This window comes from Cherax quadricarinatus, chromosome 67 (assembly GCF_038502225.1).
Source record: "Cherax quadricarinatus isolate ZL_2023a chromosome 67, ASM3850222v1, whole genome shotgun sequence".
In the NCBI taxonomy this organism is placed as follows: domain Eukaryota; kingdom Metazoa; phylum Arthropoda; class Malacostraca; order Decapoda; family Parastacidae; genus Cherax; species Cherax quadricarinatus.
This window is the reverse complement of record NC_091358.1, coordinates 10596094-10609010: the sequence shown is the minus strand read 5'-3', so window position 1 is coordinate 10609010 and position 12917 is coordinate 10596094.

Here is a 12917-nt window from a genome sequence, read left to right as displayed (position 1 = left end):
ACCAAACTGGAAAATACCCTATACTTATATTTACGAGTAATGTGACCATGGTCCGGGACATAGTGCCAAGACTGCGTTCTCAGACCACAGTATAATCGAGGTTGAGACCTGCCCGCACAGTGACCGTTGTCAGAGAAACGCAGTCACGAGGGGTAAATTTTTACCAATTCATTTTCAACAAAACTGACATCAAACGAGACCAAATCGTGGATTTCTACGCCTGACAGGTGGAGCGCCTGACATTTAGATTTTATTTTTTTTTCCGCTGAAGCGGCTAGTTAATTGTGCACTCCATATCCATGCTGTAGATGGTAGCGCAAGTGCATATGGTAACATAAAAGGCCTAGAAACTATCCCTTTTGTGTAACATAAGTACATTTGGATTTCTGTCTAAGGTTGTTTTATCTGTTGCAAGCAAATTTAGAATATTTGCTTAATGTGTCTGGTATCTTATTTTCATTAATAAGATACCGTGATATATAGGTTATTATACTGTGGAAATATAAACATATAAGCAGTATAATGTGATCCTTTATTGACAACGTTTCGCCCATACATTGGGCTTCATCAATTCACAAACAGATCTGTTTGTGAATTGATAAATCCTACTGTGTGGGCGAAACATTGTCAGTAAAGGATCACATTATACTGCTTATGTGTTTATATTTCCATTGTGTCGGTATTTTATACCATTTCCACCGTTATACTGTATCGGTAAGTGGACAGAGAAGCACATAGTGTTCAAGAAAGTGGCCACGAGACTGACCACATACTTCGCATTTAGTCTGATCATGTGTGTCTGCCATACTGACAGAAGTACCTGTAACCAAGCATAAGGTTGGCTGCATCAGTCAATTGCAAGTTGCTTCGTAGACATGCTTATCTACGTTTGTTATGAGTGATACATCTACTCAGGCTTCTCACTGCGTTCCTATACATTCACGTTCATTATTTACTTCTCTTCTAATAGTATTACTAAAGGCAGACATAGGTATACTAAGGTTATATTTTGCATTTTCCTTCAGTGTACTGTAGTTCGGCATCAGGATGTTTACACAAGGCAGTGTATGGCAATCCTCTTTATGGCACTAAACGGAACATATAATCAGTGGTAATTTACTAATGATCAATTCTTATTACTCGTAATGTAGTGTGACATGATTTGTAAATATTCACAACTTAGACTATATATTTTATTAGATATACAGTGGGAAAGACAACATAATTAGCGTGAGATGGAGTTTACCACCTGCTTCGGGCTGCGTTATTAGGTAACCGCCTCTATGGAGAAACCCTTGTCGACCGTACCATCTTTACCCTGACTGGCGCCGCCATACGGGCCTGGCACCTTCCTCATCAAGAAATGAGTGAGGCTTGAACTTATGTCCAGTGACTCCTAAAACTCGTAGGCCAGTGCATTAACCACTGAACCAGCTGGCTCTAATAAGATTCATCCAGCTAGTTATATTTCCGTACGCCATAGGGAAGTTAGCATTGTCTCCATTGTGACCACATGTTGGTCCTTTAGGACTTGCCATGAGTTCAAGTCCCATCCGTTCCCTGAGTTGTTTGAAATTGTGTTGTTACGATTTCAGTAGTCTAACACCTTCCTCTCTCGGTACTCTGTACGATTGACTGGAATTTTCTGCTCGTGTGTGTACCATTATTTGTGATTTCTACATTTGTCTCGCACTTCCCAGTTTGAGTTTGTCATTTGTTTAATGAGTAGATCAAGCTCTTGACACTCTCTCTCTCTCTCTCTCTCTCTCTCTCTCTCGTATCATTTACACTACACATACCTATACACTGCGTAACATAAACAGTTTCCAGAGCTGTAATGAGACAGGTCAGTCAGGATAGTGACAGATCAACATGATGACCAGCCTGTTACCATGGTAGGTGGCAGGTCAGTCAAAAATTAGCATAAATAGTGTCATGGAGGGGAGAGGATCAGTCTTGTTTTTCTTGGAAATCCCATCTTGAGAACCTCCTTAATTGCTGCGCCTTCCTTCTTGTTCCTGGTGTTTCTTCCTTGCTGCCTTGTTCCTGGTGTTTCTTCCTTGCTGCCTTGTTTCTGGTGTTTCTTCCTTGCTGCCTTGTTCCTGGTATTCCTTACTGCCTTGTTCCTGGTGTTTCTTCCTTGCTGCCATGTTCCTGGTGTTCCTTACTGCTTTGTTCCTGGTGTTTCTTCCTTGCTGCCTTGTTCCTGGTGTTTCTTCCTTGCTGCCTTGTTCCTGGTGTTTCTTCCTTGCTGCCTTCTTGTTCCTGGTGTTTCTTCCTTGCTGCCTTCTTGTTCCTGGTGTTTCTTCCTTGCTGCCTTCTTGTTCCTGGTGTTTCCTGCTGCCTTGTTCCTGGTGTTTCTTCCTTGCTGCCTTCTTGTTCCTGGTGTTTCCTGCTGCCTTGTTCCTGGTGTTTCTTCCTTGCTGCCTTGTTCCTGGTGTTTCTTCCTTGCTGCCTTGTTCCTGGTGTTTCTTCCTTGCTGCTTTCTTGCTCCTGGTGTTTCTTGCTACCTGCTTACTTCTGGTGTTTTCTCAGTCCTACATTCTTGGTCCTTGAGTTTCTTGCTCCTGCATTCAGCTCCAGACCCTGACTCTTGGAACTCCACTTTCGTAAAAAAAGAACTACAAGAAACCACTCTCATACAGCCAGCAACTCTTATCGTCTCCCCTCCTTGCATAAGGGGATCAACAAACCCCCCTAGCTCTCTTCAAGAGGCAACTCGATAAATTCCTCAAAACAGTTCCTGAGTAGCCGGCTATGTAGTGCATACGTTGGACGGCAAGAACAGCTTGATTGATCAAGCTAGCAATCAAAATGCCTGGTCAAGGATCGGGTCGCGGGGATAGCGATGTCCGGAAGAGACTCCGGGTAAACCCTAAGGGGGTAGTGCCTGGACACAGCAGTCATCCTGCAGTCACACACACACAAAAAAACTGACATAGTCCCACTGCACAAAGGTGGTCGTAATGCATTCGCAGAAAAGATATAGACCAATAGATCTGAGAGTTTTAAGAAGCAATACTGAAATCACAACATTTGTACAACCCAAGGCATTATAGGTTTAAGTCAGGTCGCTACTGCCTCCAACATTTGCTTAGCTATTACGGCATGGTCTTGGATGCAGTGGAAAATAAACAAAATGCAGATGTAGTGTACACTGACTTTGCAAAAGCGTTTAACAAAGGGGAACCTGAGCCAACTGTTACTTGGTTTTATGACAAATAGAACCCAAAGAGTAATACCGAACAGACTGAAATTTGAGGCCGCCATAGTTAAAATATTCTGTTCTCCAAGGCACAGTACTTGCCCCTATTAATTTTATCATTCTCATATCCGATGTGGACACAAATCATAGCACAGTATCATCATTGTAGACGATAGTAGAATTTGTAAGTGTGTGGCGTGTATTGATGACACAGCAAAGCTCCAAGCTGATATAATCGAAATCTTTCAGTGGACCACTGACAGCAGTATGATGTTGAATGAGGGCAGGTTTCAGTTACTCTGCGAAATAGACTGGAACTGTGTGTAAAAAAAAAATCGAATCGCTTAACAGAGCGAAAAACTAGTGAGAGGGATTTATAGGTAATAATTTCAGATGTCACTCTCAAGGATCACGACAGTGATCTTTGATTATATATATATATATATATATATATATATATATATATATATATATATATATATATATATATATATATATATATAAACTAATGCTTTGAGTTACAATTAGTTATTTTAGAAATGGAAGTGTCTTTGGCTGCTTGTGTACAGGATACATGCAACCTTTAATAATCCTCGTGTATTCAATAGACTTTAAAGTCTTATGATTAAAACAACCCGTAGCAGTGGAACACTGGTTACTGCAAGAGCACCAGCAGGACACCCACGGTGCTCATCCAGTTCCAATAGCTGAGGTCAAACTCGGCGTTATTAAGGAAAGTCGTGAGAGGGGTTCGGGAAAAGGGTGTTCCGTGGATGCCGCCGCTTCACTACAGCCAAGCCACACTCCGAGTGGGTCTCCATGATGCATACTAACTTGGCCACGGCAATAAAAAGCAAATTGCACGGTCGCCTGCCGGTCGGGCCACATAGCATACTGCCGGCAATAGAGGAGGCTCATCTTTTATTGGGAGAAAGCTTCTCTATTTGTGGAGCTTTATCAAGTCTTGAATTGATAAAGCTCTACATACGGAGGAACATGACTTGATAATGCTCTACTCAGAGGGAAATATGAATCTAGGAAATATGACTTTAGGAAAACGTAACATGATAAAGGTCTTTGCTGATCAAAACAGGACTTCATAAAGCTCTACTCAGATTGAAACATGCCTTGATGACTGTGTAACTCGATCAAGCCCTGCGCAGAACAAAACGTGACTTGATGTGCCATAAACGCTAGTTCTGCATCGCCAGCAGCTCTTGTCACATAGAGCGTGTGAGAGTACCAAACCTAACTACCATCACAACCACCCCCTACTACTAGCACCAACAACACTACCAGCCACCTACTACTAGCACCAACACTACCAGCCACCTACTACTAGCACCAACACTACCAGCCACCTACTACTAGCACCAACACTACCAGCCACCTACTACTAGCACCAACACTACCAGCCACCTACTACTAGCACCAACACTACCAGCCACCTACTACTAGCACCAACACTACCAGCCACCTACTACTAGCACCAACACTACCAGCCACCTACTACTAGCACCAACACTACCAGCCACCTACTACTAGCACCAACACTACCAGCCACCTACTACTAGCACCAACACTACCAGCCACCTACTACTAGCACCAACACTACGAGTCACCTAGCATAACCACCTACTAGCACCAACACTACCCACCACCTACTACTAACACTAACATCAACACCAACATTACAGTCTCCACCACTATCGCCGAACCCTTTCATCACCACCATCACTTAACTGTTGTCGATTACAAGGGTTATCACTCCAGTTCTTGCTTCCGGTTTAGGATGGCCTGTTCAATCAGGCTGCTGGTGCTATCAAGCGTATTCTCCACGGCCTTACTGAATACGAAGTGACATCTAGGGGGTTTGTTGGCAATTATCTCTATGCATGGAAGGAGGTTGTTAACAAGTCTTTATATTTACATCTATCTATGAATTACGATGTATCTTCGGTTGCATTGCAGAGGGTATAATTCAAGGGTCTTATGCGTTCTCAGTTATTTAGGTGTTTTAGTTTTTACGAACAGAGAAAGTCCTCTGTCTTCTGGCCAGCATTTTTGCCTTATTTAAAAGGGACTGTAAGTGTAGAACAATGTTACAGTTTATGGGGCTTACTGGTATCATTAGTAACGTTGCAGCCTCGTGAATGCCCCCCCACCAGCCGCTATCAAGGCAGGAAGAGGCTCGGCAGACAGTGCAAAACACAATAAAAAGCAGTGACGCGGTGAACACACAGTTAATTGAGCGTAAAGGGACGAAGACTTCAGCAGCCTCTCTTCATAAAGGAAATTACCAGCAACGTGGCTGTCTTCAAGAGTACTTGACAACGCACTAGTTCTCATCAGCTGGGTTGTGGTGGCTGCTCTATTCGGGATCCCACCAGGTCGTCAACCAAAAGGTTTGATCTGGGACCTGACCCAGAGGGCATTGACCCCCGTAATAGTGTAAAGGTAATTTACAAGAAAACCATTGCCGTTACCACGACGAACACCGCGGGTTTAATATCCGTAATTATAAAATACTAATGAAAACATATATTTTAATTATATTAACAGCACGAGCAATTACTTTTGAAATAGCGAGAGGAAATGTTGTCAGTAGTGCCAATCCCGAAGTTGAAATGATAATATATTAATTTTAACGTTAAATATTGTATGAAAATTATGGTAATTAATAAAAATGCCTTGTCTATTAACACCATTAAAGTGGTTAAATGTAAAACTACACAGGGACAGTAAAGACAAAAAAAAAAAAATGCTTGATGTGAATTACCAGTAGGCCCTTAACCTCGAGGGAACTTATTTGTAATAAGTTACTTTCTGAAGTTACTGATCAACCAGGCTGTGGCGCTTATCCTAGTGTCCGTGCTGTTTGATCAGGATACCCATCCAGGAAAGCTGGTCTGGGACCGGGCTGCTAGGACGATGACTTCAGGAACTATCAACAGCTGGTCTAGGTAACATAAAGGAAACAGCAGTGTGGGAACCTGAGTTACACTACTTACTGTGGAGTTTTTGTAAACTTTGTACAACATATGAAAGCAGTATATATACCTTATATACAAAATAACCACCGGGGAAGTTGAATGATAGCTCTAGGCCTTTCATGTTGCAATCAACTCATCAGGAACTTGCAGTGTTGCGGAAATAGAGTAGGAAATCCAGGCAAATTCGTTCAAGGAAGCGATTCTAGATTCTGGAGAGAGTCGTTTCCTTAAACGAATCTGCCTGAATTTCGTACTCTATTTCTGCAACATTGCAAGTTCCTGATGGGTTGATTGTAACACATAAGGCCTAGAGCTATCATTCAACTCCCTCTGTGGTTATTTTGCATCTTTTATCACTTGTTCTCTATTATTGCATAATTCCTCATATATTCGATCAAAATAACATATATTCCTCAGATATATTCGATCAAAATAACATATATTCCTCAAGTATATTGGATCAAAGAATATTTATCGTAAATTGATAACAAGGAAGCATGTTTTAGGTAAAAAAAAATACCACAAAATTGTCTGGCAAGCAGCATCATCATTTGATCAAGCAGTCAACGAGGTTGTTGGGGCTAGCAATTCAGCGTAGCCACCACAGTTCGGCTGATCAGGAACTAACATGGGGAACTTTTGCAGTAGCGGTGACGGCGGCGGAACGTATTATGATAATGAACTCCCACGTCAACTCTCCTTAGTCTCACTCGTAATGATGAAACTGAAGCACATCTTGTAGCCAGGGTCAGATCTGCCAGGTTGTAACGGCTGTGTAAGTCTACAGTTAGCTCGCTAGCAATAACCATTGATCAGGTAGTCAGTAGAGGAGTCTGGTCTTATGCTGGTCTTCAAAGGTAAAGGAACCCTAAAAAAAAAAAAAATCGGTCTCGGGTATGTCACGCCAAAACTTCCTGCACTCTCGCTCTCGCTCCATGAATTCTCATACTCTCACTCCAAAAGCTCCCCACAGACTATCACAACAAGATCCAACCCCTCACTCCGCAAGCTTTTATCCCCACTCCAAATGATCCCATAAACACTGGTTCCACAAGCTCTCATCCCCACTACACAAGCTTTCATCCCCACTACATAAGCCTCAATTCCCATTCCAATCCCCATTCCACAAACTCCCATCCCTTCTCAAAACTCCCAGCCCCACTTCTCAAGCTCCCACCCCCATACCTTCCATGCCCTCACCCTCCCTCTAAATGTACACAATCCCACTCACCCCTACTGGCTATATGCGGGTCATGAATATGGGTTGACAAGTGTCACCATTACGCGTCACCTGTGTGATTAATGCACACCTGACAGGTGCGACTAAGGTGTACACGTTGTCTGCCTGTGACAATATCCGGCACAAGTGGGCAAGGTTTCTACTGTCTGGAAAATGTGCTGAGATTGTATACTGCCTTCATAGTCAATAAAGTATTTAAACAACGGGTAATACCTCCAAGTATTTTGAATGTACCTAATAATCTATACATGAAATGTACTTGAGGGTCTGGTAGCAAATTTGCACCTAACCATAACTTAGAGGGATGTGGGAGGAAGTGTAAAATATATCCAGTGACAGGAACACCATGGGCATAATAAGAGAACCATCCATGGTCCAAGACTCGGCCTGCTACCAGCAAATATCGGAAGTATTGTCGAAACAAAATGTAGAAGTCATCAAGAGGACACTGCATCACTGCCGCCGACAAGACAGATCAACCAGAATGTGATGAATATGTTAGCCAGCGGACCACGGTTAGCACCAGCCTGGTTTGAACAGGCAGTCAACAAGTCAGCCTGGCCTCAGACAGGGTTGTGGGGGTAGAAAAAATCGAGACCAGCCACAGAAAAATCAAAATTAGGTAAAGTAGATTTCTGGGTTATTGGTCCTCGGTCCGTTCCTTAACCAGGTCTACTGGCCGATGGCTTGATCGAGCAGTATGCAGACCAACACAGCCATCACAGCCCGGCTGATCGGAAACCGACCTGAACTTGTCAGGTTCACTCTTGAAGATAGCACGGGGTCTGGCGGTTTACCCAATATATGGAGGGAGGGTGTTGAAGATAGCACGGGGTCTGGCAGTTTGCCCAATATATGGAGGGAAGGTGTTGAAGATAGCACGGGGTCTGGCAGTTTACCCAATTTATAGGAGGAGGGTGTTGAAAGAACTTGGTCCCTGTGCACGTATTTATCTGTCTCTTGGTGCACGCGCTGCACTCCTGCTTTTGTTTGTGCTTGCCAGGGTCGAGTTTCAGCTTTGTTTCTGACTGTTAAATTATATTAGTTAAACTTGTTAGTTTATGAACAAATAACCCACACGTAGGAAACAAACTTATGACGACGTTTTGGTCAGAGTTGAACCATTAACTAGTTACTCTTGTGTGATTAGTTAATGATCTTAGGTTATTAGTTTATTCATGTTTAACGGTATTTTCTTTTCATTACAGGTGAGTAGAGAGCAGCAGGTGTGATGGACGTGTGACTTAGTGAGGGAGTGTAGCATGATGGGTGGAGGTGTGACCAGGGACACTCTGTACACACACTAATAATCAGTAAGTGACAGCCCGTGCCTGGCTATGTTACACAATGGTCGGACGTGTCAACATTAAATTTAAGTCAGTGTTTGGCCTTGTCACCCTCCAAGTGGCACTCATCCGGAAGCGTTATCAATATTTGGCACTCAGTGCATGTAGCTACTGAACATTAAGCACCAAGGTTTCTGAATGTTATCACGACACTTCCCTAACTCATTTCCATTTATATAATGAATAAAGAATAAAAGGCACTATACCGTGACTGGAATAATACACAAATATCTTGCATACATGACCGAAACGTCGTCATAAGTTTTTCTCCTTTATGCGGGTTATTTGTGTAATAAAGAACATAGTGACGTAGCATTATATGGTAACAGTGCAGTTGTGGCCTGTGTTAACCGGGGAATCTGATGATTTTTGTGATCGTCATTCTTGCAGCCGGTCGAGACCAGGTCTCCATCAACTTCCATTTTTCTTTTTCTTAAGTCCTCATGTACGAAATTATTGACATTAAATATGCTCTTATTGTGGATCATTAAGAATAATTTCATTAACGATAGACAACTTGGCAGATTTCGACCGTTAAGTTTTTTTAACTGTTTAGCGGATTTTATTAGGCTAGGTTAAGCTTTTTAACCATGTTTAGTAGGTTTTATTAGGCTAGGTTAGGTTTTTAATTGTTTAATGGGTTTCGTTAGGCTAGGTTACTTTTTTTTTAATTAACATCTCAACTGTAAAAACAACGTAATAGTGTAGTATTGAAGCTTTAACCTAGTTTAACGAAACCAGCTAAACCCGACATATGTCTGAGATTGGTTCCAGGCAATAATTTCTAGTTTGCTGTTTAGTTAGCCAGTCTGTTGGTGCCGTCTTCCCACAACTCGATTCATATCCCGACTGATCCCGCAAAATTTTGAAATTGTCGCGATCTCCACTGAAAACAAAGGGTGGTGTAGAAATACACACTTATGTACAGTTCAGGATATTTATTAAAGGAAACATTTCGCCACGAGTGGCGAAGAAGCCACTGTTGGCGAAACTTTTCCTTTAATAAATGTCCTGAACTGTACACAAGTGTCTTTTTCCACATCTTGTTGGTATCACCATAACATTTTTCACAAAGGGTAGTAGACAGCAGCCATCCTGGGAGATACTACCATCCTGTCAGATGAGTGTGAAATGGAAACCTGTTAATTATTGTGCACTCTGGCACTCCTTTTCTGTCTTATAATACACAAGATGACTGGTACATCTTACAAGCTTATATGTACATTCAGTATACACATACCTTTGCTTTGGGGTTTTTAATACTGTATTGTTGTCTTTCTTGCCTAGGAGGGCTGGTCTGAGACCGGACCCTGGTAGCCTAGGAGGGCTGGTCTGAGACCGGACCCTGGTAGCCTAGGAGGGCTGGTCTGAGACCGGATCCTGGTAGCCTAGGAGGGCTGGTCTGAGACCGGACCCTGGTAGCCTAGGAGGGCTGGTCTGAGACCGGATCCTGGTAGCCTAGGAGGGCTGGTCTGAGACCGGACCCTGGTAGCCTAGGAGGGCTGGTCTGAGACCGGATCCTGGTAGCCTAGACCCTGGTAGCCTAGGAGGGCTGGTCTGAGTACTAGGAGGGCGGTCTCCCTGGTAGCCTAGGAGGGCTGGTCTGATCCTGGTACTAGGAGGGCGGTCCCTGGTAGCCTAGGAGGGCTGGTCTGAGACCTGGTAGCCTAGGAGGGCTGGTCTGAGAGCCTGGTAGGAGGGCTGGTCTGAGACCGGACCCTGGTAGCCCAGGAGGGCTGGTCTGAGACCGGTCCCTGGTAGCCTAGGAGGGCTGGTCTGAGACCGGACCCTGGTAGCCCAGGAGGGCTGGTCTGAGACCGGACCCTGGTAGCCCAGGAGGGCTGGTCTGAGACCGGACCCTGGTAGCCCAGGAGGGCTGGTCTGAGACCGGACCCTGGGGAACAAATGAGACACTTGTGCAATATTTTGGTGTCATTATTCTGGGAACGTTTCACCAACTAGTGAGTGCTTCAGTACAGTGCAGAGATAGATGGAAGATGAGTTGAGGTAATCAATCCCTCAATCTGGAGGTAACCAGGCTAAGGGACTGTTTACTCCACCTGGTCCTCATCTTCCACTTTTATTTGCATTAAACTGAAGAAGTAATTAGTTGACAGAATGTTACCAGAATCAAGATACCCAAATGTTGTACACGTATCTCATTTATCAGCTTGTCGGTTTTCTAAACCATTTACTCAAAAAACTGGGGAAGAATTTCCCGAACCACTAGTAGATAATTTTGAAGAGTCTGCTAATCTGAAAAAGTTGGTAGGAATGTACAAAGTTTTCTTCGGCTATCTCTAATTGTATAGTTTTCATAGTATATTTAATATATCTATATCTTCTATTTGAAAATATTTTGCACCATTTTCCTTGCCTCCTGGTTTCTTAAGGTATTTAAGTGTGCAGATTTAGAACCCTTCTCCTGTACTTTCCGCACAAAGATTAAGATGTAATATGGAATTAAAATACAAGAAGGCCTCAAGTGTTGTAAATGTTTGAGAGTTGATGCAGGAGGTGAATATTTTCAGCATCTTCTCTAGGACTGGGGTTTTCCAGACATAATTGGGGCTGTTAATGTGCAACAATATTACAATCGTGGCATATCTTGTTTAAAAAGCTTTTATCTGGCTGATCATTTTCTTGCGGTTGTGATAGTTTTTGTATTGTGCTCGTTGAATATGGATATTTCACTGTGATTACTCTTTTATCTTCTATATTTCTCTTTTGCTGGTATAATTTGATTGCTTAATTTCTTCTGAGTCTTAAAGAGCTCTGCCATGTTATTCCTTGTGCGTTTTTAGTTCTGTTGCTTTAAGTTTGTTATGGTTTTCAAAATGATTTAATTCTGGTTACTGAAAGGATTTATTTCCAAATGATTATTTGAAGATGTTAGTTACTTTTTTTTCGGGGGTTCAACGATCCCTCGGGCCCGGTCCCAGACCAGGGCTCCACGGTGATGGCCTAATCATCTAGGCTGTTGGTACTAGCCACACTCGGTCCATCGTAGGCAACACAGCCTTGTTAATCAGAAAGTAACTTATCAAGTTCCTTTTAAGAAAGCAAGGGTCTCTTCTGTATAAACTGATGGGAGGATGTTGAAAAAATGTTGTTCCCCTTGCAGTTATTGAGTTATCTCTTAGTGTCCGTACATCCTTAATTTTTATTGGGGTCATTTTGCACTGTCTGCCAAACTTCTTGCTGAAGGTTCCATCTCATAGCCTGCATGCAGTGGTCTACTTGGGAATGTATTACACATTTATAGAGCTGGCTGATACATTAGTGTCCTCGTATTTAAAGATGAGTTTGACAGGAAGGTTTTTTTTCCTCATGGACCAGGAAGGTTGTTTTTTCCTCATGGACCAGGAAGGTTTTTTTTTCCTCATGGACCAGGAAGGTATTATCTGATGGACTAGGAAGGTATTATCTGATGGACTAGGAAGGTATTATCTGATGGACTAGGAAGGTATTATCTGATGGACTAGGAAGGTATTATCTGATGGACTAGGAAGGTATTATCTGATGGACTAGGAAGGTATTATCTGATGGACTAGGAAGGTATTATCTCAGACCAGGGCCCACTGGAAGATCTGGCTTAGATCAAATTGGATGTTTGCTGTATTATCGATAGATCCTATTCTACAAAGTCTAATATCGTTTGCAAATGATACACTGCTGCTGCTTATATCTTCAGTGGCAGATGTGAGAAAGGAATTGGGGCGAGGAACTGAGCTTTTCACTGTTTTTTTCTGATTGGTGTAAAACTTAAGACCCATTGTTTCACTCTTAACACTCATTTTATGTGCCACTATATACAATAATCACATTTATCGAAGGCTTCTACAGTCTTCGTGTATTAGCCCATCAATGTCTTTATCTTGTAATGGGTAGAGGCGAGTGGTCTTTGGGATTTAAGGGGGTTTTCAAGTAAGCATGGTAATGCCTGTGAAGTAACGCAGGGGAAACTGGTTAGCTGGACTTGTTGTGAAAGTTAGAAAGTGTTGGCTGCGTCTAAGTTTTGTCGGGAATGTTTGGTTTGATGAGTAGTCACTGGATTATATCTTAATTTGTGGAAAGGTAACAAGGGAGTAAGTCATGATTGTGTTTTTCTTTGCAGCTTGTGTACAGCTTTA